Below are 26,084 nucleotides of genomic sequence, written 5' to 3'. Positions count from 1 at the left end.
CTGGCCTTTCTGCTAGCCAGATGTGCGTTTTTTATGCCACTTTTGGATGGTAATTAGGCGTGATCAAAACTAAATAACCGTGTCTAGGGGCCTCATAGGCCCCGGAAATTCTGGCCTTTCTGCTAGCCAGATGTGCGTTTTTTATGCCACTTTTGGATGATAATTAGGAGGAATATGGTGTAAGCTGGAGATGCTACATATATGTAAGCGGACCTTGGCTGTATAGCTGCAAATGGGAATCTAGGGGAAGATAATAGTGGAAGTCCTGTGTTCTGAGATGTACATGTAACCTGGGACGCGGCTTTAGATAATTTGTGGTGGCTAAAATTGTAGGAAGCCGCTGAAATCTAGACTTAGGTCCTTGAGGTGGCTCAGGCCCTGGGATCACCAAGATATCTGAGACTTAAGTCAAAATTTGAAATTACTTGAAAATTGTTACTTCTTACGTAACAAGGTCAAAAATATTCCTTGACAGTATAAATTCCGGGCAAGTTATTGTACACAAATTTCCGCCTAAACAAAGGACAGGAAGATATCAAGTTTAATGATGGAAATTTGGACAAAGGTCGCTTTGTGATCCCGGGGCCAGGGGCCGTTTATGTCCCGGAAGATAGCTGACGTGCGTTTTTACACGATTTTTGTTATATAATCTATGCAGCTATAAACAGAATACGGCGTTATACACAAATCAAATAAAAAGACAAAACCACTCCAGAATGAAGCATTAGGCCTACCTAATTTTCACGCACTACATAAAAAAACAACTTTACAATTTCTGCAATAAAGAAATACATTTAAATAAAATATAAAAGCACTCAAAAGAAAAAAAACTGATTTTAAAATGCACCAAAAAATTATGATTTTTTTTTTCTTTTTGAGAGAATTTCTATTGCTCATAGGCCCTGCTTTAAAAATAAATACAAAGTCTTGTAAGTCACCGCTGTACACAGTGTATGTACCATGGAATATTTGTACAATGTCTCCGGTTAGATAAATAATGTACGGTATTTTAAGAGGGTAACATGTGCTACATGTGCAAGCGTGTACGTCTTTACCGTAGCTATACAAATAATGGCGCAACGCGCTGAAAAAAGGAAAACCTCGGCGGTGACAACCATGCGTACTACGTCACGATTCTTTGTGCACATCCGGTTGTAAGGTGCCCGTATGATATTACCTGCAGAGAAGAGCGGAAGGTGGTTTGAGTGGCCGCCTAAACTAGGCTTTGTATTTACGAACTCGGAATTCCGTTCAAACCTACAGGTAAGTGCTGTTTAATTTTGATTGTCACTGTTCAATCTGTTGTCTGTACACGATCTCCTGGGTAGGATGAACTTGTGGGGAGAAATGAGAACACCACGTTGTGTTGTAACGTACAAAGCCGTTCTAACCCAGGCAAGCGCAGGCGACATCGCGACAGAGTGAAGCGTTTGCTGATAAAGAGAACTGACCTAGTTTGATTGCGTTGAATTTGCTTTGAAATGTTTGTGAAAGTAGCCGTGGAGTTGGATGACTCACGGCCGTCTGCCCACGTATTTTCTGTTTAAGAGTCAAATTACATTACAACCGAAATCGTCTTTAGTAACAGTTAAGATCTTTTGAGGTCCTTTTAGCTTTCGTGACTGAAAGGACAGGAATATAGCTGGGTGTGTAAGGAATTTCCGATATACAGTGTACACGATATCTGCTCATCGTCTTTCGTCTGACGTCTAGGACTGCTTATACGAAAGGTGTTTAATATGCATAGGCCTACATTCTTGGGTATGCGGTTAAACAATTATTGATAAATAAATAAATAACCTACATATTGCTTGATATTAAATTTTTGAGATTACTTTTCTTTCTATTACCCAAATAGACAGGTACTATGTACAGATCTTGAAAGCTAACCTAACTTTCCGTGTAAGACAGTATTGAAATGGACTTTTATTAGTGCTGGAACCAGAAGCCAGCAAAGTAATCTAAGGTCGAGGTGCTAATAGAAATTATGTTAATATTTACCTGATCAGTTCAACTGCCGAATAACTCAAATGACTTTCACTGTGAAATTAACAGCCATGTTATCAGAGTTGATATTTCTCAAAATCCAACTTTGATGAGTGAGTTCATCTCTGGCCGTAAGTAGGAAGGTCTGGCAGCAACCTGCGGATGGTCGTGGGTTTCCCTTGGGCTGTGCCCGGTTTCCATCCACCATAATGCTGGCCGCCATTGTATAAGTGAAATATTCTTGAGTACGGCGTAAAACACCAGTCAAATAAATAAATAAATAAATTGATAAGTGAGAATTAGTTTCTATCACATATATTGTGAGATTCAATCGTTTTGTGCGTTTCTTCTATTGGTTATTTATTTATTTTTAATGAATGATGTTAGACCAGTATTCATCACAGGAAGTGAAGATGGTGACGGCTACAGTTAACATAGACTTGTAGATTTATATAACTTCAGCTGAACCACCCTGATTCTTCAATCTGTTCAACCACCTCTGAAACATTCTGAGAGAACTACGAGGTGTAGAGAAGTAATTTGCACACTTATATGAAGCTTGCATCTTTAAAATGACACCAGTCATTTTTAGGAAATTTTCAGAAGAATTGCATGCATAAATTCCAGGGGAAAAACTGCTTTGGTGATTGAAAAAGTTGAGGATTTACAGCTACATGTTCACTGAGATCCTTTAGACTTTTAGGGGGTGCATGCATGAAACAGACAGCAGAATAAAATGTGTCAAGAAACCATATAAAAGCTTCTATATGTGTTTGTTTGAACTAGGCAACGTGCAGTTTAAATCTGCAATAGATCACAGATGGCAGGTTTAGTTAGGAAAGGTTTCATGATCTTCAGACTGATAGTGGAATTAATGGCTTTCAGATCACTTCCGCTGTCTGACATTTTATACATGTATCTATAAAGCCTGATATGAGGCTATTCCAACAAATGCACTCCTAAACATATGCATGTGTTTAATGTACAGAAGAGGGTGTTATCAACATTGGTGAGACTGACTGTATTCATGGAGTAGTAGGGGGTCACCATGGCTCAGTTGGTTAGCACGCTAGCGCAACGTAATGACCCATGGAGTCTCTCACCAATGCGGTCGCGGTGAGTTCAAGTCCAGCTCATGCTGGCTTCCTCTCCGGCAGTACGTGGGAAGGTATACAGCAACCTGCGGAAGGTCGTGGGTTTCCCCTGGCTCTGCCCGGTTTCCTCCCACCATAATGCTGGCCACCGTCGGACAAGTCAAATATTCTTGAGTACGGCATAAAACAGCAATCAAATAAATAAATCAAGCAGTAGTAAAACAGCAAGCTGCGGATTGGCGTGGATTTTCCCCGGGCTCTGCCCCGATTCCTCCCATCATAATGTTGGCTACTGTAGTATGAGTGAAGTCATCTTGAGTATAGTGTAACACAACAATCAAGTAAATAAATAAATCATCAGATTTACACCGTATGCCTTGATTTAAGTTTGGCAAATAATTAGTGAAGGCAGAGATTTACCCTGGTTGCCCTGGCAACGGCCCCACCTGACCCACTGACTGCTTCTCTATCGGTGAACAAGCACAAATTTCTAATAACTGCCACAGAGCTTTACCGTCCATATAAGATTTTGCATCACCTTGCATCACCTTGCATCACACTGAGAAGCGTGATACAAGGATAGGAGGCCCGTGTTAAAAGATAAGATGTTAAAAAAAAAAAAAAAAATTGTAAAATGAGGCCATGACTGCCCATCAGATACATGTATGCATATATGCTTATTTTCAGACAGCCATTGTTAAACATTTGTTTTATGCCACCAAGGAGTTACATTTAAATGCATATTTTGATCTTGGTATGAGTCTGTATACATGGATGCACAGTGCATTGACATGTATATGTCATCGTGACCAAACTCATTCGTTCTATTTTAGCACTGCACATACCTGTGTTAGCTTTATACCTGACCTTTGCTATTGAAAATGAGCTGAAATGATCGAGAGGCCAGAAACCGGTTTTTCATATTTGACTATACGTTGGTAGCATACCTGGGCTGATGTGTTTTCCTATGTGCTGCAGGGGGCTGTCCTCATACTGCTGTTTATAAGACGTGTGTACTGGAGCCTGACAGACTTTACAACCAAGCTCCTGTCCCCTCCACCCCCTCCTTCCACCAAACTGTCCTCTCCACGGCTGAAGAACTGATTCTCTTTCATTTTACCTTGTCAGTGGTGAATTAATTTGATCACATTTACCTGCAGAGCAGAGGCTGTTATTTCCCATTGAAAACTTGATAATAGAGGTTTCCAGTCGAGCCCCGGCAAGGGAGGTCAGGCCTATTTCAGAACTATAGCAAAGCATTGCAAAGACCTCTGCTCACCTGTAAGTTTATCATATACATGTATGCCTTTTGGGGAGACGGGGTATAAATTTTCTGATACTGAAGGCATACACAATCTGATTGGCTAGAATTATTTAGTTGAGATAAGAGAAGATCATTTTTAAATTGTAATGGCCTCTTTCCATGGAGCAAAATTCCTGTAAACTGAATTATTGTGCGCTATTCACGATTCATTCCAGGTGAGGGTTGTCGATGTGTACAGGTGTTCTATTGTAGCCTGGGCCTAGTCTTCCTTAATTGAGAGTCCTTATACCTGGATGGTGCTTCTTTTCAAATTACATTTTACTGACAAAAAGTGAGGTAAAAATAGACCTTTCTACCTTTTAAAGTGCAACAACTAGATTTCCCTAAGTTTTTAAAATTTTGCACAACTACTGTGACCTGTGTTTTGAAACTTTTTGAGAGAACTATGGGGTGTAGAGAAATAATCTGTACAGTTAAATGAAGCTTTTTAGTGAAGCAAACAAATCATCTTTGGTGTCATTTTCCTGATAATTGTGTCCATAAATTCCACTGACAAAAATTGCTTTCTCTAAAGAGGTCAAAAAAGTTGAAGATTTACAGTACATGTAACTCCTGGTAGTGCCCATGCATGTTAATGGTACAGCTTATAAATCCATGTACATTGTTGCTCTATGACACATAGTATGCTTTGTTGTTGTTGTTGTTGTTCATTCCCATGATCTACCCACAACCTGATACTGTATAGACTGTATAAATCCACCCCTGGGGCCACAAGCATTATTCACTATGATTATCCACTCTGATCTCTTTGCGGAACTCTATATATTTATACCCTGTATTTGAAGCTATTGGGTGGATATATGGATGTGACAATAGTTTGCCTCTGTTCAATGATCCATGCAGTGGCCTGGCTAGCTTAGATATAGTTATACAGTCAACTGTGCGGCACAGCTGTGGAGGTTGTATTTCCTAACAATTACCGCATTGATTTGTGTGATGGTGGCTGCTCTGCGGTCGTTCAAGTGCTTTGCTGTATGATACGCTTCAGAATTGAGGTGTACCAGCTGTAGGACGTTGTCTGATTTTCCACACTCCTTGACTAGAGGCTACTGCTGTCTTTCCTGCTTTTGCTTTATTATGTTTCATGGGCCAGTTCCATTTCTTCTTGTATTTTGTCTGCCTCTTTCTGACTTGATAACTTTGTTAAAAAAAATGCTGTAAAATTTCGGACACCAGGTCTGGTCATTTTAGTCAGTATATATATCGGATTCATTTTTCTCACATGGTTTGACCATCTAATGAACAACACACTCATGTCTTTACTTGTTCAAAAACCTGGTAAAGAAATGTAATATTCTACCTTCAATACTACTGATATCTGTCCCAAATTTGAGAAGAATTATGGTACTATTCTTGTACATGTAGATGCTAAGTTTTGGAAGTCATATTGTATATTCAGCTTGGCCTTAACAAGCCTTAACTCTGTCAGGGTGATCAGGGCTAGAACTTTCAGTATAGGTGCCAGTTTTTATGTGAATCCGGAGAATCCAGTCATACTTCATCTATTGTAAAACTAACTCACAAAGCAGGTAATCAAGCAAAACTCAAGTAGGTACGTAAATAACAGCATAATTATCATGTTCATACATATGAAGTGAATATTATATATCACTCTGATGTCAACAATGAACAAAACCAGATTTTTTGCCATTTTTAAAAGTGTTGAACTAAGGCATAAATGTCAATATGGTTACTCCCGCTGATGCCATCAACCTAGCACAACTGACCTCTACCACAAAAGTAATTTTTTATCTAAACAAAAAGGCAATGTATCCGACAGTTGTGTACAAGTATGTATATCTGTTATTGTACATACATGATGTATATAGCCAGATGTCTGAACCGTAGCTATTTAGTTTAACCTGTAGGACTTTAATAAGCTCAGAACATACTCTAGTTTGTCCTCACTGCCCAGCTCAGTACCCTACCCAATGTCTGCCTTTATCTTCCATAGTCACCCAAGGCAGCAGAGGGGAACTGTCTCCTGCCCATTAATACCATTCATCGCCTTGTTATTGTTATGTACATCCTGCTGGTACCCAGGGGTTAGCGCCCTATTTATATGACTTGATAGGACATTTATTATGTCTCAACCAGAAGGCCTGTGTAGGGCGGACAGAAGCATTTACTCTGGCCTACATGTATGAGTACTAACTAGAGATGTCTGAGAGAGTATGGGAACCTTGGTTAAACTGTAGCGAGCAGAGCCGTATCAAACAGTGTCCTTCTTCAACTTTTTTCTCTTGTTTGCACGAGAGTTATTGAACCATATTCGGAGGGCATTAGTTTGTGTAGACTCATAAAATTACACTTTTTGTGAAGGCTTGAAATTGGTCAACCGAACTAATGTAGTTTCGTCTTCAAAATCCGGTGAAAAAGGGTGCATGAATAACAATGATATGGTCTTTCATATGCGAAAATGTTGAGGAATTGGGGTATGTACATGTATGGCCGGTTTCCTCTCACCATAATGCTGAGTGAAATATCCTTGAGTACAGCACAAAAACACCAATCAGATAAATAAGTAAAAAAAAAAACACCATTGTAAGATCAAAAAAAAAAAGCTCAGAATCAGGTGAAAAATGTAGTTTTTGTAGTGATGTACAATATTTTAGGTCATTTGCTGTTCTTTTATACATCATCTTTTAAAGGAAGCTACGCTTAAGACCTTTCGATATGAGGACATTCATGCAGGAATCCCTACACCTGTGGCACCATTATCAAAGCAACAGCCTTTCAGATCACTGTATGAATGTACCTTTCCCTACTTCTGTGGGATCTTTGTCAAAGCAACAGCCTTTCATATCGCCGTGTGAATGTACCTTTCATATCGCGGTGTGAATGTACCTTCACAGTGTGCACAAGTTCACAGTGGATGAATATCCATAATGGGGTCTGTCAGCCAGAGGTAAATTGTGAGCACTTTACACTGCAGATGAACTTTGCGTACATAATAGGGGTTTTGTACCCATGTAATATATAGATGGAACAAACACCAAGGAATGGTTGGATGGAATCACCTTTCCACCCTCTTGGATAAAATGGATGCAACCATTGGCATTTGACAGGTAAATTAAATGTGTGATATTCTCATGTAAGACTTCTACATGTACATTTAGAGTTGTAAACGACCTAAAATTTTGCCATCTTGCACATTTTGGCAGATTTTGAAAGTTCTGACAAGCACACAAAAAGGAAAGCACAGTAGAAAGTTTGATATGTAGGAAGGTACCCTAGTGGGGAAATATAGATTTCAGTAGCAAAAGTAATACATTGTATTTGTAACATTATTTGCCTTGAAAAAATACATGCACATTTTTAGGGGCAAAATTTAAGGTGATTTACCACAAGCTGTACAATCATTTAATATGATAGTGTCCTCTATATTCAGCATTATAATTATTCATTATTAACAGATGGAGTAGGTGAATGTCTCATTCTCCAGATATTCCCAGGGCCCAAGCAAGCCAGTTATCATACTTATGTCAAAACTATTTATGCACCAGTATAAAGATGAAATGAGCGCTTAATTGAGCAACCCGTAGGCTGTCATTGGGACACAGGCATAAGCCTGTAAATGCTTGTCATTACTTGCCATTTTGTATTTTAAATATGGTAATGAAGCTAGTGAACGGCGTTGTCAGCCTGAATTGTCCGTAATTTTAGCCATAGCTGTACAAACTCTACTCTTTCTGTAATATTTTGCCAAACTTTTGACACACAAACTCTTTTCCATGTTGTACAAACATACATGTATGTATGTATGTATGTGTATGTATATATATATATATATATATATATATATATATATATATATATATATATGCTACATGGAAAACTATCAGGTTAGTTATTAAGTTAGTAATAATTATTCATTGCGTCAAAGTAATATGTTATACATGTGAATTTTGTTTGTTAGTTAGTTTGTTATGTCCTGTTAGTTGTGACTGACTCACTTCAGAAACAATTAATCGGGGTGGGAACAAGGAATCGTCAGTTTTCACTTCATTGTTAAAAAAAAAAAAAGATTCAGAAATTTTTGAATATTATATTGTTAATTAGTCTGACATTGAGAGGATTATGTAGATGGCCTTTCCGGACAGAACTACGTCTTGGCAGTAAATGTCTATTGCAATGATCCAAGATCCCTCCGTGCTTGGATTTTCTTGAGGATTGTCCATTTTTCCTGTAGAATTATGGATTATTCAAATTTGAATGCTGATGATGCCAATATTGCGTACCTGTACATTGGCTTATTATACACTTGCCAGTGACATGGCTGGGGTTGGATATTGCAATGTACACATGAAAATTAGCATCCGTCTGGACTGAGCGCACTGGACGATCAGTTGTTGACAGTGAGCCTCAGCTTGAGGCTGGTTGAACTTGAAGAGCATTGTATCTACACGGCTCATAAAGGCAGCTAGGGTTTATGTGGGATTTCCCTGCGGCTGATCTCCTAAACAATGCCCGCTAATCTGCGGGGGCGGGGATGGTCTGTCATCCCCTAGGTCAACCAGCCACTTATTTGTTCATTAACTCGGAACAGAGAGGGTGCAGAAGGCTGCAGTGATGGACTTCCGTCTTGTAAATGTATGAGAGAATCCAGGGTTCAATCCTAGGCTTAGGAATGTCAGAGGCTTAGTCAGTAACTTGCCAATGCTCAGCCATTTACGCTGGGATCTCTGGTTTGATATGGCTTTCGTTCAGCTAATATATGGTATTTAGAGGTTGAAAAAACTGGGGTAAAGTTATTGACGACAGTTCGAATGTTCTAATTCTTTCACACACTCCAAAAGACTGGAAAAATCTGGCAAGTTAAATTCAGAGATGAGACATACATTTACATAATGTACATATGTGTACATGTACATATAACAAACTAATAAGATGTCCGAAGGCTGAAAATTTATCACCATGTGCTGGTGGAGTCTCAGAACCAGTTAATTAGTGGCAGGCTTGAAATCTATTATTGTGTTCAGAGAAGCGAAGACTTTCCAGTCGGTAGGGATCATTATGAGTATTCGGTTCGGATATGAAGATGGAAAATCTGTCAATGGGTTTGATGGATTAGTGTGGCCTGGGTGGAAGGTGAGGAGTTTAGGTGCTGGTACAGTTTAAACATATATGGAGCTCTTCCTGTGTTCTGAGAGCCCAGAACACCATACTGTACATGAATAGAGATTATGCCTACGGAATGTACAATCATCGGGACTGAATATACCCTGACAGAATCATTGATTCTGAAGATGTGTGTTTATGATGATGCAGTATGGCACATGATACGTCACAAAAGCCACAAATCGTAATAATTGTGTCATTACTTTTGTTAAAAAGCGTCTTATTGTGAAAAAATGAATAAAGTGATTCACTCTGCCTACCTGTTACTTGTAGCTGCATGGTTTTTGTTAGATTAACATTATCTATGTTGTAAAACTTGTAAAAACTGAACTATTTTACTAACTTTTGATTCTGCTGACATGTTTGTGAAATTGCATCATATTAGAAGTCAACATCAGGACTTCAAATAAATAGACAATGAATCCAGATTGTTTCCTTCTAAGTTATAGAAAAACTGGACAGGATGGTTTTTTAACTGGAAAACTAAGAATGCTTTGAGTTTTTTTACCGTTAATGGTCAGGTGAGCACGTACATGTACCACGCTAGCTTGGTGGCAGGATTTGAGACCCTGATGATATTTTAGTTTCCGTGTCCCAGTACATGTACAATGAACTAGCAGCCTTCCCTAAGCTGTCTTTAGCATTTTCGCATATATGCATCATAGAGTTATTCAGCTTTAAAAGCACCAGTTTGCAGTTGACACTTTAGAAGGACATGATGGCTGTAGAAATTTATTTTTATTTGATTACACATGTCAGTCAAGAGCTTTGTGAGCTATTTCAGTGTCTGGGAATTTTGACAGCCGTAATGTTTTTGGAATGGTTTGTCATGGCAAAGCTTGCAGCAGGATGACTCAGTGTGATCTGGTTTTAATCGAGCTGACAAATTACCGCTGTTAGATCATCGGTTTGACATGTCAAACAGAAAAAAAAAGTAAAATAATAACACCGTCAACAATTATCCCCATAAACCACGCTCAAGTTGGAACGTGATTCACCAGGAAATATGCAATTTTTAACAAATCATCTGCCTCCATTTATATTTTTTGTTTGTTTTGAGGGGTCCAAAATGGCTGATGGCTCTCTCATATGTTAGTCATGACCTCAGCGAAACGTGAAGGAGTCAGATGATGGTATGCCTCATCAAGCTGATATGAAATGTAGCTTCATCTGATGTTACGATGAGTTCAGAGACAGCCGTACTCAGGCGTGTGGACACATGCTCGTGTGGAAGATTGAAGGTTAATCCTTTACCAGTGTCTGCTAACACTAGTCTTTTCTCGTCAGCATACTCTTTGTCTTTAGATGGCGATATTTTTTGTAATGCAACTACATGTAAGTGGAGATTCAAGTTCGAACTCTTTTGTCATTTTGTCGTTGAAGGTAAAAAGTCTTTCTGTATCCTGTGAGTTTTGAAAAATTTTTAGGCAACCTTTGTAGACATTAATTTACTGATCACCTGTCTCGCCGTGTTCCAGAGGCATATAGTACACCTTTCCTTTAGAAACTTCTCAAGTTCACAAACATTCAGCTCCTCAATTTTCTCTATTGTTTGTCTGCTCTAAATAGCTGTTTGTGAACCTTTTTTCAGATACCCATACCTTAGTAAATGTGATGCCACAAAAGTTGTCTTACATTTTTAACATGCCATCTGATAGAGTATTACTTCTTTACCTTAGCGATAAAAGAGTTCGAGCTCAAACCCTCTGTTGTTGTAAATATTTCAGTAGTATTTCTTGTATGAATACTTCATGCAGTTACCACATCCTAAATGCTCTGTTTAGGTTGGAATTTTGATGACTACCATGTACATCATTTGATGCTGGCAATGTTCACTGAATTTTGAGCGAACAATAAATTTTATGTCAAAACTCTGAAATGGCAATCATAGATCTTTCTGCATTTTATATTGACAGACAATGGAAATAGCCACATTAAATATGATTGAATACGATTGAGAATCCTGATATTGGAGAGTATTTGCTGCAAAGTTAACTTTTCAAAATGCCTGCAGACACAGTTCAATTTGTAGTGACTTGGTCACTTTAAATTTGTTTGCCAGCAATTTTCCTGAGCTTTGCCATCCATCATTTCTGAGGTTACATAAATGTCCGAGCTTGCTGCTCTACCTTCTTGATGCATGGACCGGTGTTAGTTTTTATACTGTACTGATGCTGAAATGCTGTGTACAATCAGGAAGTAATACACATGTTCTGTACATCTGATAGATCTAGAGTATCTTCAAGATTTACCGTATATGTGATGAATGTCCTACACTAAGAGCCTTCACTAAATTACGTGCACAAGTGACATGATTGTTGAACTTTCTTGTCGTCTTGATCTGTTGCATTCCAGAGTTTACTTCTCAGTGTTCCTCTCTTAAAATGACTTGCCTAACTTCTTATGTGCTGAACTCAAGTAGAGTTAATCCAAAACATGACAGGTTCATCTCGAGTCATTTAATATCGTGGCTTTTTGTTTTTATATATCTGACGCAGTTGTTTATGTATTTGAGCTGCAATTTTTGCTGTGTTTACTTAGCATTGAGTTGGTCATCTTTATGGTGCCAGATGTGTCTCTAACATGACATACATGTATGCTATCGTATGTACATGTATTATTAATTACATGGTTACTCGTTGATAGGATACGTAAATATATGGTGTCATGGTGTCAGTAATCCTCATATTATTGACTCCATATATTTGCGTATCCTGCCACTGTGTCGCCATGTAACGAATTTATCCTGCAAAGACCCATCAATTCAGTGCAGACCTTTTTATAGGTGAATCGCTTCAGCGATGTAACCGTTGATGGACCCCATCAAAGGAGAGATAACCTGCTCAGCAGACACATTTGATGTCATTTGCAGGATTCAAGAATACATGTATGTCTGTACCCCACGTGACCCTTGTTGTCCAATGAAAGGCAGAGTATTCAGTCTGATGCCTCTCTGCCCGGTTTCCTCCTATTATAATGCTGACTGCCATTGTATAAGTCAGATACATGAGATACATGTATTGTTGAGTATGGCTGTGTTTGATAAAACACTAATCAAATAAATAAATAAATAAATATCTCATATATACACATCTATCATACAGTCATTTGTGCACATGTACGTGCAGTGGACTTGACCAACACAAATCATTTGTCTAGTGTTTTCTAGTACATATCATCCATTGCATTTTAGCTTTTTATATCAAAACAAAACGATTGATTGATTATAAAGAGAGTTGTCAAATTTTCTCCTCATACTAGATCTCTGGCCATGAATGTACATGTATGTACATGGCTCCAATATGCCACAGATCAATGTCTGAGCATTTGGAGGCCATGAGTACCCAAACTGCAATCAATCACCTCCTCTGGAAGCTGTCATGTGTGAAAAATGTTACGTTATCCGGCACATCTGAATATGTATGTTTAATTTGAACATGTGTGTACGTATCAGAAATGTTGACAAAAATCAATAAGCTGTACAAAGTGCTCTTCTGAATCGTGTCGTCCCAGGTGAGCTTGGATCCTTATTCTGGGAGATCCACTGGGAGCTCTTCTCTGGTGGAGGTGAATTTATTGGCAGCTTCTATCAATAGTGTGTGATGTGTATGCATTCTGTGCCTGATGTACTGACCTGAATCAGGACTTTGATCTAATAGCTTGTGAAGGTGTAGCATTAGGGCCCCAAAGATGTTCTCTCACCATGATTTTGTTGGACTTTTGCCCAAGTGGTATTAAGCCATTCCCGGTCACTCAGTATTCCTTCAAATATACGTTTGGTCCACAAGTAGAAAGTCATTTGCTATAATCTCCAGATTATGTGTACTTCAGCCTTTTCGCCTGTTTGCAAGCTCTTTATTCAAGCATATTCTGATGAAGGCATTATTACACTGATAAGATTGTACTTTTTGTGAAGCCCTGAAAATGACCCATCCTACCCATGTAGTATTTTCTCCAGTATCATATTAAAAGTATGCATAATGTGCACTGAAAGTTGTTCTTTCAGGTTCGAAAATGTTGAGGAACTGGGTATTGAGATATCACCTGATATTTCCAAATATACTCATACATGTAGCTGTGCCTTTACATACATGTATATTGTACACTTCAGTGAATTGATGGGAAAGTTTGTATAGGTCAGTTCAAAAACTACATTTAAAAAAAATTTAAGAAATCTGTATGCATGAAAAGGCAAAAATAAAATCAGTAAACAAATTTTAAACTTTGAAATATAAACCTGCGGTATGCTTTTCAGAATGTGCTTAAATAAACACCTTGCAAATGCAAAAATGTTGAAGAATTCAAAAACTACATTAAAAAAAAAATTAAGAAATATATACTCCTGAAACAGTCAAATGTAAAATCGGTGGACAAATTTTAATCTATGAAATGTAAGCCTGCAGTATGTTTTTGGGGGTTTGGGTACTGTAGGAACATTCAACATATGGGTAGTACAGTTCAGTGCAGAGGTTTGTGCTGGAAGGTTCAGGCAATTGGGAGTTTCACGTAGAGGTGGTTGAATCAACCTGTCTATCCTCCATGGAGAGCTTCATCCAGTGGGTGAGTGGGTGGCATCGCTGTTAAGGACGAGGGGCATAGGCTTAGCCATGCGGGTGTCTCGGTGTCTTTGAGACGCCCAATTCTGACAAAAAATTAACATAGTAGAGATAGGGAGAGTAGGAGAAAATTAGAAATGAGACGGCCTGATTTCAAGTTCTGGCTAAATCTGTGGGAGGGAGGTGGGACTGTTGATTGCACAAACATCAATTTGGAGACCTGGCTATAATGTTTATCTCTGCACCACATAAGTTCCTGTAATTGTGATATCAGCCTGATCACTTTGTATCCATGACGATTGACTTCACATCCGCGGAGGCCCTCTCTGCAAACACCCATTGTGAGCGTTCAGAGTTCAGTGGCCCAGGTTTTCCATCCATCCTTTCTCTTGTGGCAAGGATTTGTTCAAAGTTTGCGAAGAGAGGCACATTTTAGACAAAATCAACAAAGGCCTGTATGTTGACAGAAGTTGGAATATTCGGCAGGGGACACTGTCAGGCCTTTTGTTGATCTACAAGATGACATTATTTACCTGGGTCAAGGGCAAATATTATAGATCTTGCGACAGTCGTTGGCCATCACACTGCGACAGTCCATCCATTGACTTCATTCAGCCCTTCATTTATATATATACTGTGTGTACACTGTAACTGTGTTAGGCCATCCTGAATAATACTTATTTTTCCAGTTTGTGCTTTTGCAGATAATTTTCTTTGACTAAAACTGGGCACATTGTTTACGGTGTACAATGTTGAAAGTGGGTACCAGTTCAGTTTTAGGCGAGTTCCTTGTTGAAGGCACACATTGTGTAACATGGACACTGTAAAGGGTGTGCCATTGAGGCAAAGGGACTATCCTGTAGCCGAAGCTGAAACCCTTGTACATGTTGTAACTTAAGGGCGAGACTGTGTAAAGTACATGCCCACCTCAGGTGAAGTGGGCATCCTGTGAAGCAATAACCACTGTAAGCGGAATGATTTGAAAAAGTGCCAGTGTGTGCTGCTGAAGAAAAGACACAATTGCTAAATAAAACGGGTATTAAAGATGTGTTGTGAAAAACAAAAACAAAGTTATCAGCTTGGTTGAAGAAGTCCCTTAATACCCGAATCCCTCAACATTTTCACATGTGAAAAGATTTATTTATTTGATTGGTGTTTTACGCCGTACTCAAGAATATTTCACTTATACGACGGCGGTATGTGAAAAGAACAACTTTATTTATGTACATTTATCATTAAATTTTGGAAACGAAACAACACTGGTTAAATTGGTCAATTTCAGGTCTTCACCAAAAGTATAATTTTATCAGTCTGCCCAGAATAATGTCTTCAGAGTGCACTTGAATAAACAGCTTGTAAACATGCGAAAAAGTTGAACAATAACAGTAGTACTCCTAATTTAAATGTATCTTAAACAATTGTAGCATCAACACTGTCAAGTACAGGATAGGGTACTACTACAACTATGTGTTTGACCCTGGGATCAAACCCAGGTCACGTCATACTAAAGATTTTAAAAATGGTACTTGCTGCTTGACACTAAGCACTGGCAGGTCATAGAGCAAGGAAACTGGTTGGCCCGCTGTCAGTATAATGTGACTTGGTAGGGTGTCATGTCTGGTGTCTTCGGCATGATGCTTCAGTGGTGGCAGCATAGACTCATCCTGCAACAAGAAGACACAATACTGAATGACTCCTTGTTGTCATATGACTGAAACATTGTTAAGTATGACGTTAAGCCCCAAGCATACGTATGTGTTTGACTTTTGACTGATAGGATTGTAATGTAGTGTTTTCATTGTTCCCAAATGTTTCCATTTTATTCGCATTTCCTCAAACCTTTACAGCTCTTATCAGAAGTGAGGATATACTTGTGGCTGGCCTCATTGGCCTGTTGAACAGACAAACGGCTCTTTGATCTCAAACTTGTATACATGTACAGTATCCCCTGATCTATAATCTTCTCCTCTTAATCCACACTTCACACATCTCTGCATGAATTGATCCGCTTCAAATATGATTCCACGTGGCATTGGGGATGAATAAGGTCAACAGTGTGATGTAAAGAGTACACAGATGACCACTGGCAGTGTGTTGACTGGACTGAAGTGACCACATTGCTAAATCCACAGGTCTGCACTGTCCAGTCTGTTGACCAGATTGACAGGTACAGTCTACATGTATGTATGACTGGCATTTCTCATCTTCCAGTGCTCAGTATACGTATACCCCAATTCTTCAACTTTCGACCGTTTCTACAACCAATACTTTGAGCCATTTTTTCAAAGCCCTGAGGTGTAGAGAACTACTTTACACTGTTCTGTGAAGCTCGCATCTTTAGCGACACAACAAACGATTTTAGCGTCAATTTGATAATAATTATACGAACAAATTCCACTGAGGAAACAAAAAGCGCTCTGGTGGTTGAAGAGGTTGACGATTTACAATGTGTATTGTCTGTTATTTTTGTTACATGTGCTATGATATTTCGCATTCCATCTTATATATGTTATTGCTCTTGCGACTTTGCCTTCAGTCAGAAGTGACACCTGTGTGCCACAAAGAGGATTCTGAGCCTGTATTTGTATTCATACACAGAATTTAAAAACCTAGTGAAAGTTGTAAGTGCTTCGTGTCTTTGTAACTTTGTTTACCTTTACTTTGTAGTAAAGTATTACTTTTAGTGAGCAGTCTAACCTACATGTACTTCCAAAGAAGCCTCAAAGCTTTCCTTTCTGTGATCAACAGAAATCTGGCTCAGAATCTGGCAAAATGTCTAACTTAGTCATGGACGGAATGTGAAGAGCCAAGTACAAGATATGTGTGTGTAAACATCAAAATCTACATTCGATACCCGTAGATTGTGATTGTGCTACACGTATGTGTTGAGAACTGTGTGACTGGTGCATTTCTATATTTTAATGAAACAGAAGAGGTGAATATAGATTTATAAACGCGAGTACAAGTAACATTTGCCGACATGAAAATCTGGTGTAAATGATGAATCTGCCATTAGCTGTTATGCCCTGGAGAACGTTTTCTGTCCGTCTGGACTTGTTTTATGTATGATCATCTCTGATACTGCAAGCGGTTTTTCATTAATTATTGATAGAGTTTTCGTAACATAAGAGAAGTTTTTGTCACCATGGTATGAAGAGAGTAAATCCCATGACATTCGGCAGCGGTAAATGAAATACTCATAGAGCCGTTCTCACAGGTTCTACAGATATGGCAGTGCAAAAAATAAGAAAGATTTTTATTTTTCACATGAAGTTTTTTTTTGGGTGAATTAAAAGATTGTGTTTTTCGTTGGTTGTATTAACAAGTACATGTACTTTGTACAGCCAAGGCCATTTGGTAAGAACTACGCAGGGTAAAAAATCAGGGTAAATTGTGCCCTGATAGAAATGCGTGATTATTTGGCTTGTACACTTTAAGATGGACCTTGATGACAGTGTGTTAGGGGGTTATTTGGCCTTTTGTTAAAGTTAAGCTTCTTCAATAGTGTATGATACCCCATTGAGGGAGAAAATTGAATTGGGATATCCTAAAGCCCTTTCTCTATGTGCTCCACGTACTGTATGCATGTATGACCATGAGCTTCAGTAAATTGGTAGATTGTATCGTTAGCACTAATAAGTTTCCCCGGAGATTTCATTGTTATTCCAGATCTAGATCCCATTTTCATGTAGCAGTTTTCTTTACATTAAATCATGGCTGTGCTTTATCGGGAGACTTGATACAATAGATCACAGTGTCATGTCCATGTCCTACTAAAGCTAATAGAGTAGATCGCGAATGCGAAACTGCATCCCTAGGGATGGACAGGTGGAGTTTGGACAGTCCATTACACCAACGACGGACTAGTTGTCTACAAATTCACTCACCCCTCTCCACATCTGTCTCCCTTGGGAATGGGAGGAGCTCAGCAAAGCGGCCGCGGCCAGTGCATCTCACACCACACTGTCGCACGCACACACGCATCCGCGTTTTCTAACTTGAATGAATATTCCCCTAATTACGCTGTTTGAGGGAACGAGGAGTTTTGTGGCGGGCCGTTAACTTATTGATTACACTCTCTAAACTGTCCTCACTTCCCGAGGGTTTTTTCGTGTGAGTGTTTCTGTGTTGTGTGTTCTCAAACCCTAGTCTCGTCACGAAGTTCTTCCTGACACTCACACACCCATTGACTGTTTGTTTTCTGCTGGCCATTAACCCCTGTATGGTGAATTATCTAAAATTCCTCCACCTTCCACCCCCCACCACTGAAAAAAGTGTCATTTTAACAGCAAATAAACGTCATAAAATATTGCATTTGGTTCTTAAACTTAATTTTCCTAGCAGGATATCATGTTGGCAGTATCGTCCTTCCAAACTCTGCAAATGAGGCAAAATGTTCCACATAACACATGTAGTCACGGGCAAAATTTGAATTCATGTACTACGAGGGCAGATGAACATTCGGCTTCAGTTTTAATCTTTAGTTACGGCATGAAAGACCAATCAAGTAAGGATTTGTCAGTTTTAAGCATGTATTTGGTTTCTTTCCGGCGTAGGATTTTAAAAATACTTCCTGTGATCTTGTACAAGAGTTTGCTTTTTACATGATCAGTCTTAGCTCCGGACTCGGCTGTGTAATCACACGCCTCTGTGATGAGTCCTGTGTCAGAACATGCAGAATGGCTTTAGCGTTAAGCTGTGATCTGTATCAAAGTTATCACAGTTATGGGAGATGTATAATAGTGCAGGGATTCTTGACCAGTTTTGTCATTCTCTATGTTGTTTTATTCCAGATTCATATATATATCAAGCAACTTAAGGACATCTGGTCATAAATCACAATTCTTCATTAAAGGACATACTCAGAACAGAAAAGAACTCAAAGTGGAGTTAAGTGTATCTTGTCCTACAGTAAGGAATCAGTATACAAATATTAAAACTTTCTGGAGCCAAACATTTTAATTGTGATTGTTTAGACTGTTGGCTTTAGTCCTGAGGCGTTAGACAAATACGTGCTCAGGTCTACATTACCTAATTCTTCAAGCCTTTCAACTGTCTCTGCGGCCAATATTTTGAAACATTCTGAGAGAACTCTGGAGTGTAGAGAAATAATTTGCACAGTTTCATGAAGCTTGTGTCTTGAATGACACAAACAAATCATTTTTAGCATCATTTTCACAATGATTGTAAGCATAAAGTCCAATGCAGAAAGCGCTTTAATGGTTTCAAAGGTTGAAGATTTACAGTATACCTCTGTGGTGTTGGCAGAACTCTGTTGTTGATATACATGGACTGTGTTGACAGCTCATGTTCACTGTGTCTGTACATATATGCTGTGGATGGTTACACAGGACACTATCCACATATCATACCTGTATTTACATACAGCAGACAAAATGTTTACACTGATGACCTTGACAAAGTTTGAGGTCATCCAATGTGATTTGCAGTATGAGTTATGGAAGATTCCATTTTAATACATCAGTGTTAAACAACATGGAATTGAGTAAAATACAGCAAAATGTCAGTTAATGCTTGCAAGTTATGAACATTGGATGATTTGTGTATATTGTGAAAAGAGCTCAGTTTTATTTTCAGCTCTTACAGGTAAGCGAATGACCAAACATTTGCACCTCTGACATACATACATACATACATACATGTAAATGTACCAGTATAGGTAGTGCTAAATGAATGTTGGTACAAAGGCTCTAAGTACAAACATTGTACATGTACTGGTATGTCAACAGTGTATATATGTACATGTACTAGTGTGTCAACAATGTATATATGTACATGTACTAGTGTGTCAACAATGTATATATGTACTAGTATGTCAACAATGTATATATGTACATGTACTAGTGTGTCAACAATGTATATGTACATGTACTAGTATGTCAACAATGTATATATGTACACTTACTAGTGTGTCAACAATGTTCTAGTATGTTAACAGTGTACATGTAAATCATCACTGTAGGTCTACATACTGTACTAATGTAATCTTTCACAAAAAGATGGTACTCCTATACACTGTGTTTATGATATGAAAATTCACTTATCAATCTATTTGCTGTGGGTCACATATTTTAGGCTGACATTTTGACCCAGTTATGCCCTAGCCTGCCATAGTGACAAGCATTGAAACTAGATTTTATCTAATTTGACATGCTGTGTCAGAGCTGATGATAATGATAGCTCTCCTCTCTCAGGCTCCCCCTCTCTACATAACCTACCCCCATTTCCCCTCTAACCCTTTCTGTTACAATGCAAGGCCAAAGTAAGGCTTTGGGGTCATGACCTCAGTATCAGTTGTCTAATTACTTAACACAAAAGCCATGAAGTAAAAAGCAATCAAATTAACTAGGACCTGTCTTTCTACATCTTTTCATACACATGTACCTTTATTCCTCAACCTTTTTGCATATGTAAGTGCAACTTGATGTCACTTTTTTTTTACACTTGACTTCTTTTGATTTTGGAGACAAAACTACATTGGTAAAGTTTGCAAATTTCAGGGCACTCAAAAAGTATAATTTTATCAGTCAACACAGGATAATACCTTCAGAATATGCTTGAATAAACACCTGGAAAACATGCCAGATGGTTGAAGGCTTATAGTACATGTTTACTTATAAAGAACAGAGTTGGTTGATCATCCTCAGAAAGGATGGAGTCCCACTGAATGACATTATTCAACACATTGTCTTGTGGGAAGGGATTGGATGAAAGAACAGGTGAGGAACAGCAGCTTGAACACATCAGTGGTCTGTAGAAGTGTTTGGGCCAGGGTTGGTTGAAGAGGACTGATACATTTATGTTCTGACATTGTGGAAGGAACATGCAGTGATGCCTTAGGGCATTGTTTGAATGCAGCTTTATGTGGTAGCCTCACACCATCTATGGTAGTATATTTAATTGGCCACATTCGCATCTCAGGCTGTGGGCTACTTTACTCACCATAACAGGGCAGTCATGGTCAAATTAACAATGGACAGTGGCTGGAGTTGTTTTCTATGCCTAGTTAAAAGACATTTCATAGTAACACTTTCTGCTTTCTTTTTTCACTTTCTGTCCATTGTTTTTGCTACAGTAGTGTGAATGGGAATACAAATTTGCGATGTGGAATTTTAATGACAAGTATATTTAACGTAGTACATTAGGTTAAGCTATACACATACAGGTAGAAATTAGCACCCGGCTCCTGTGTACTGCAAGATCTGGTGATTATTTGGGGCAAAACATGGCTGCAGTCTGAAATGACTGAAAATGTGCAGGCCCCCCCCCCCCCCCAGCATAATACGCTTCAAACCCACCCACATATCTCCAGGGTTCACTGTCACCAAGGAAGCAGATTAAAGTAAAGGAAGTGTAGTTTGTGTACAGTGGTAGCCTTTGATTAGACATTAAGTCTCTCCCCCCCCCCCCCCCCGGCATCATTGTTTACTCCCACCCCACCCCTTCCCCTCCAAACCAGCTGGGTCTATTACCTGTAAAACCTCATTCCCTGCATTGACCTTTTCTTAAAGAGGTCAGTCTGCACAGAGGTTACAGTTTCTGTGAGCATGTACACGTCCTGTGATACACCCCAATTTTGGACCAGTCTGTGACTCGATGTTTATTGTGCCGTAGCCCTTTTGCGAGTTGCAATCCCGTACATGTATTGATCCTGTTGTTGTCTCCCTCTATCACAGGAACTCTTCAGCTTAACGGATTACAGGTCAGGCCCGTATTGTGGTGTTTCTGCATTCTCCCTCTCTCTCTTTCTCTCTCTTTCTCTCTCATTCTCTCTCATCCACCCACCAGCCCCTGTGTAGGCTTGACAAGAGGACTCATAGGAAGTGACGGGGATCGTTCCTTCCCTATTCAGTATCAAAGGGCCTCTCGTGACAACGACCATGTCTATCTCTCTCTCCCAGCACTAGCTGTGAACACATTGTACACGTAACAGATTTTCCCGTTAGCACCTTCATCTGGCTGTAGTGGGAATTACGTGGAATTAGCACATCTGTGTACGGTTTTGCAAGTTACGTACAGTACATGTGCATCAGTTTGCGTGTGATCACTCTTACGCCGACACCTTCTGGCATAGCGCAAATACCCACAGCTTCTGCTACTCTTCGTGGGAACGTTATGTTACATTGGGATTTTTATGTTGGCATAAAAGCTTAACTCACCAGGGATAATACTAACACAGCTGGGGGATAGAATTCTAGAGCAGGTAAGGTGGTTCATATCATCCAGTCTTTTTGTTTACTAACTGTGTAATAAGTCCAACCAGATCTGCCATGATTCTGGTGTACTGTATGTATGTGCAGCAAAATGTGAATCAAATATTTTTGTTCATTGCACGAACTTATCTTACCTGATGGATTATTTAGTGCACAAGATCTGCTGGCTACGTGTACCTGTAGTGCAAGCGTACTATGATAGAGAACATATTTCAGGGGGATGGCAATACATGTCGGCCAAAAGATGGTTTGTAAGGCATATTAGAACTGACACGTTTCATAGCTTTGAGAATCTGGGTTCCTCAGGAGGTGATAAATAACATGGAGCTAAATGAGCTAACATTTTTGTCAATTTCTAAAGTTTGAAGTACCACAGGACAGTGAAACTATTATATTTGAACTTAAGGCACATTCTGGTTCCTTTTGCAGAAAAAAATTCTCACCAAAAGAAAACATATTTTGTGTCATTATTGACAGTTACTGTATAATCGGTAAAGTATAACCCTAGAGACCACCCCTCCCTATTTCTGCAGGCCAGTGTAGGGGTAGAAGTGGCCAGGGTCTTCCCATCTGCCCATGACCTTGCTTATCATGTATATGTACCCGAATTAATCAAACTTTTAACGTGAAAAGAGCAACTTTCAGTGCAGTTATGCACGTTTGTAGTTAGAATTTGGAGACAAAGCTACATTGGTAGGATTGACCTATTTCAGGGCATCGCAAAAAGTATAAGTTAATCAATCTACACAAAACAATGCCTTCAGAATATGCTCGAATAGCACCTTGCAAACATGCGAAAAGGTGGAAGATTTACAATACATGTACATGCATGTTAACTCGTATGTATGCCACTAGAAATTTGCGGAAATTCGAAATTCAAGAATCCAACGGACTAGTGTTAATATTACTCATTCGACCAATCCACTACGTCATTCATAAAAAGGTCTCAAAGGTGTTGGCTCTTAATTCTGAGGCACTGCTGGAGTAGACTGTAGTTGTCCAGACTTGCCCTTTCACTTTGTACCAGCACCTGCTGATGGCAGACTGTCCCCATATGTTGTCCCAGTGGAGCGTACCTGTAACAATGAGTTAGTTACACCCAGGGGGTGAAACCCTTTGGACTGGGTCTTAGACCAGTCTGCCCTGAACTCAGAGGGTGTTCTGCTATTCTTGTGACTAGATCAGGAAGTACCCACTGTGATTAGGCCAGTGGTTTTAACCTTGCACTGGCACTAAAAACTTAAACAGTACACCAGTCCATTACATGAAAAGTGTTTGAAACGTGTTCAAAACCTGAATGCATGGTCTCAGCCAAAGAGAGAGAGAGAGTGAGAGAAAAAAAAAAAGCAGGAATAATGAATGCACTTGCCTGTTACTGTTGGACATTTACTGTTGAAGGGGAAAAGGTTGTTGAAGAATTACATTTAGTAGTGTTGTTTTATTATGGATTCTATTCCAAATGGTTTCCAGATGTTTTCCATGCCACTTTTTCCTTGCAACCACCTCACAGCCATGTGGTAGACATCTGACCTCAAAATGGGAGAGCAACTGCAGTAGTTTAACACCACACAAATACACTTAAGCATAAACTTTTGTGGGAATTGAGAGCACATGGGAAAGAGGTAGAGGTTAAAAAAAAAGGGCGAAGGAAATAATGTATAGCACCTGAAGATTAGCATTTTTGGTGTGACAAATTTTGCTTGACTGGTTGATAATAGTTTGTTGTGGAGTTTGATAAATTTCTTATCAGAGAAAGGTAAGTGTTTACAACAAAAATGTCATTGTAATGGCTTTACGTGGTTTTGAAAGTGCATTTTTACATTCAGGTATAATGCACTATCGTTGTGCCTCATGCCTCGTGTGGATTAGGAGCTTATGGGAAAGAAATACTTGTACATGTTTAGAAAAGGGGAAGGAAATATCATTTATAATTTTGGACTCGGTGCCTCATATGCCTCGTGGGAAGAAAAAGCTTAACATTAAAAGAAATTTCCATTGTTGTAGTTTTGGACGTGGTGCCACTCACCAGAATCATGGTCAAGACGGCATGGGATTGTGTGTAAACTATAGTAAATTCAGGGTTTGCTAATGTCATGTTTCAGACTATGAATCAGGTATATGATGGTACGTGTACCTGCATAGGTATGGTTTTCAGCTGTTTAATTGCTGGTGGATTTGTGACTAGATTTTACCCACTACACACTATTACGAAAGAAATCATTCATCATAGGTATGGTGTTTCATTTGGATAAGTCTGAACGTAAACATGTTTCAAGAGCATTAACCGGTCTGTAGTCAGTATTTGTGCCTGCATGTGTTTACAGTATATTGACTTATATGACTACATATTTTTTGATATGGCATGTTCATATTCGTACCCTAATTCCTCAACCTTTTCACATATGAAAGAGCGACTTTCAAAGCCATTGAGGGGCATTTTTAATTTGACCTTGGAGATAGAACTACGTTGGTCGAATTGGGCATTCTCACCAACTGCTTCACAAAAAGTAAGATTATATCAGTCAACCGAGAATAATACCTTGAAAATATGCTTGAATAAACATCTTGCAAACGTGCAAAAAGGTTGAAGATTTACAGCACTGTAATTTATTTGTTCTGTAACAAGTAATTCTGCCTTTTTATTGATTATGGTTGATTCATTCATCATTGTGAAGTTTGATTTATTTGATCCGTCCCCACCACTGCACCCCTTCCTGTCGGAAGTGTGGGTATCGGAGGTATTATTTTAAGGCTCTGTGCTTCTGAAATGGGCATTTTTATAAACCAAACTTTAGGTGAAATAAATTAGTTATCACAGTTTTGGTATACTGTTCATATGCATGCAGGGCACTTGTACACAGGGTTATTTTTGAAGTCTCTCTGGGAAGCACTGAACTTGTTCAGAATAACCTCTGAAAGAGGCCATAATGATTTTTTATTGTAGATGTGCACTCACATTTACCCTGATATTTTTCATTGGCGGGGGAAAGATTTTAAGTGTTTTGGGTACAGATTACTGCATTTTAGCTGTTTCATATACATGTACAGTTGAAACTCTGAACGTTCAGATTTGTGGAATGAACATTTTATTTATCTTTTTATGGATCTTTGTCACATCCATCATTAAACATTGTCGGTAACTTAATCGTGCTGTAATGACATCAACGCCTTAGTGGGGCCTCATCTTTACACAGACATTGCTGCTAAGTGAAGACTTACAGGAAAGCACAGGTCACGTTTACAGTCAGAAGTCTGGCGTTTGGCAAGGTTTACTGTTTGTCCGTTTTTCCTTTAAAACAACTTGAGCATCATCAACCTGAAAAAGTCTCCGATTACCAAGTGTAAATAATTTAATGAACACAGAGTGGTAAGGGCAAACTCGGTTCTCAAGTTAAAGGTGCAAATTGTAGGGTTCAATGTTTTTAGGGCGCTTTTAGACTCAATAGTGGCTTTATCACATAATCTGTGCCGGAAGGCTGGCAAAAAGTCTTCCGAATCATCTAGATACACAGAAAAACCCAAAGTGTTGTCCTCAACTGTTTGCTATGAAAATAAAGGGAAGAACTCATTGATTTTACGTGTGAAAAGGAACCTGAACTTCATGTGCATGTAAGTGCAGATTATACATGTGAGAAGGAACATGAACTTCATGTAAGTGCAGATTATTCAATTAGATGTTAAGGAACAATGTACCCTAAATCTTCTAATTTTTTGCAACAGATGCTAGCAGTGTTGAAAGTAAAACATTTCTTTACCAGCCTTTTGAAAA

General features: G+C 38.9%; 1 protein-coding gene across 1 annotated transcript in view; it reads left to right on the top strand.

Annotated features, from left to right (window-relative positions):
- Positions 1 to 1,169: 1,169 nt before the first annotated feature.
- The window catches only part of LOC135463615 (neural cell adhesion molecule L1-like), a 59,034-nt gene continuing 34,119 nt past the window's right edge, over positions 1,170 to 26,084 (top strand). The window contains exon 1 of the mRNA XM_064740951.1: positions 1,170 to 1,263. The gene's annotated coding sequence lies outside the window, so the exon portion shown is untranslated. The remainder of the gene's footprint in view (positions 1,264 to 26,084) is intronic.

Source organism: Liolophura sinensis, chromosome 3, assembly GCF_032854445.1.
Source record: "Liolophura sinensis isolate JHLJ2023 chromosome 3, CUHK_Ljap_v2, whole genome shotgun sequence".
Classification (NCBI taxonomy): Eukaryota; Metazoa; Mollusca; class Polyplacophora; order Chitonida; family Chitonidae; genus Liolophura; species Liolophura sinensis.
This window is presented reverse-complemented; position numbering and strand designations above follow the sequence as displayed.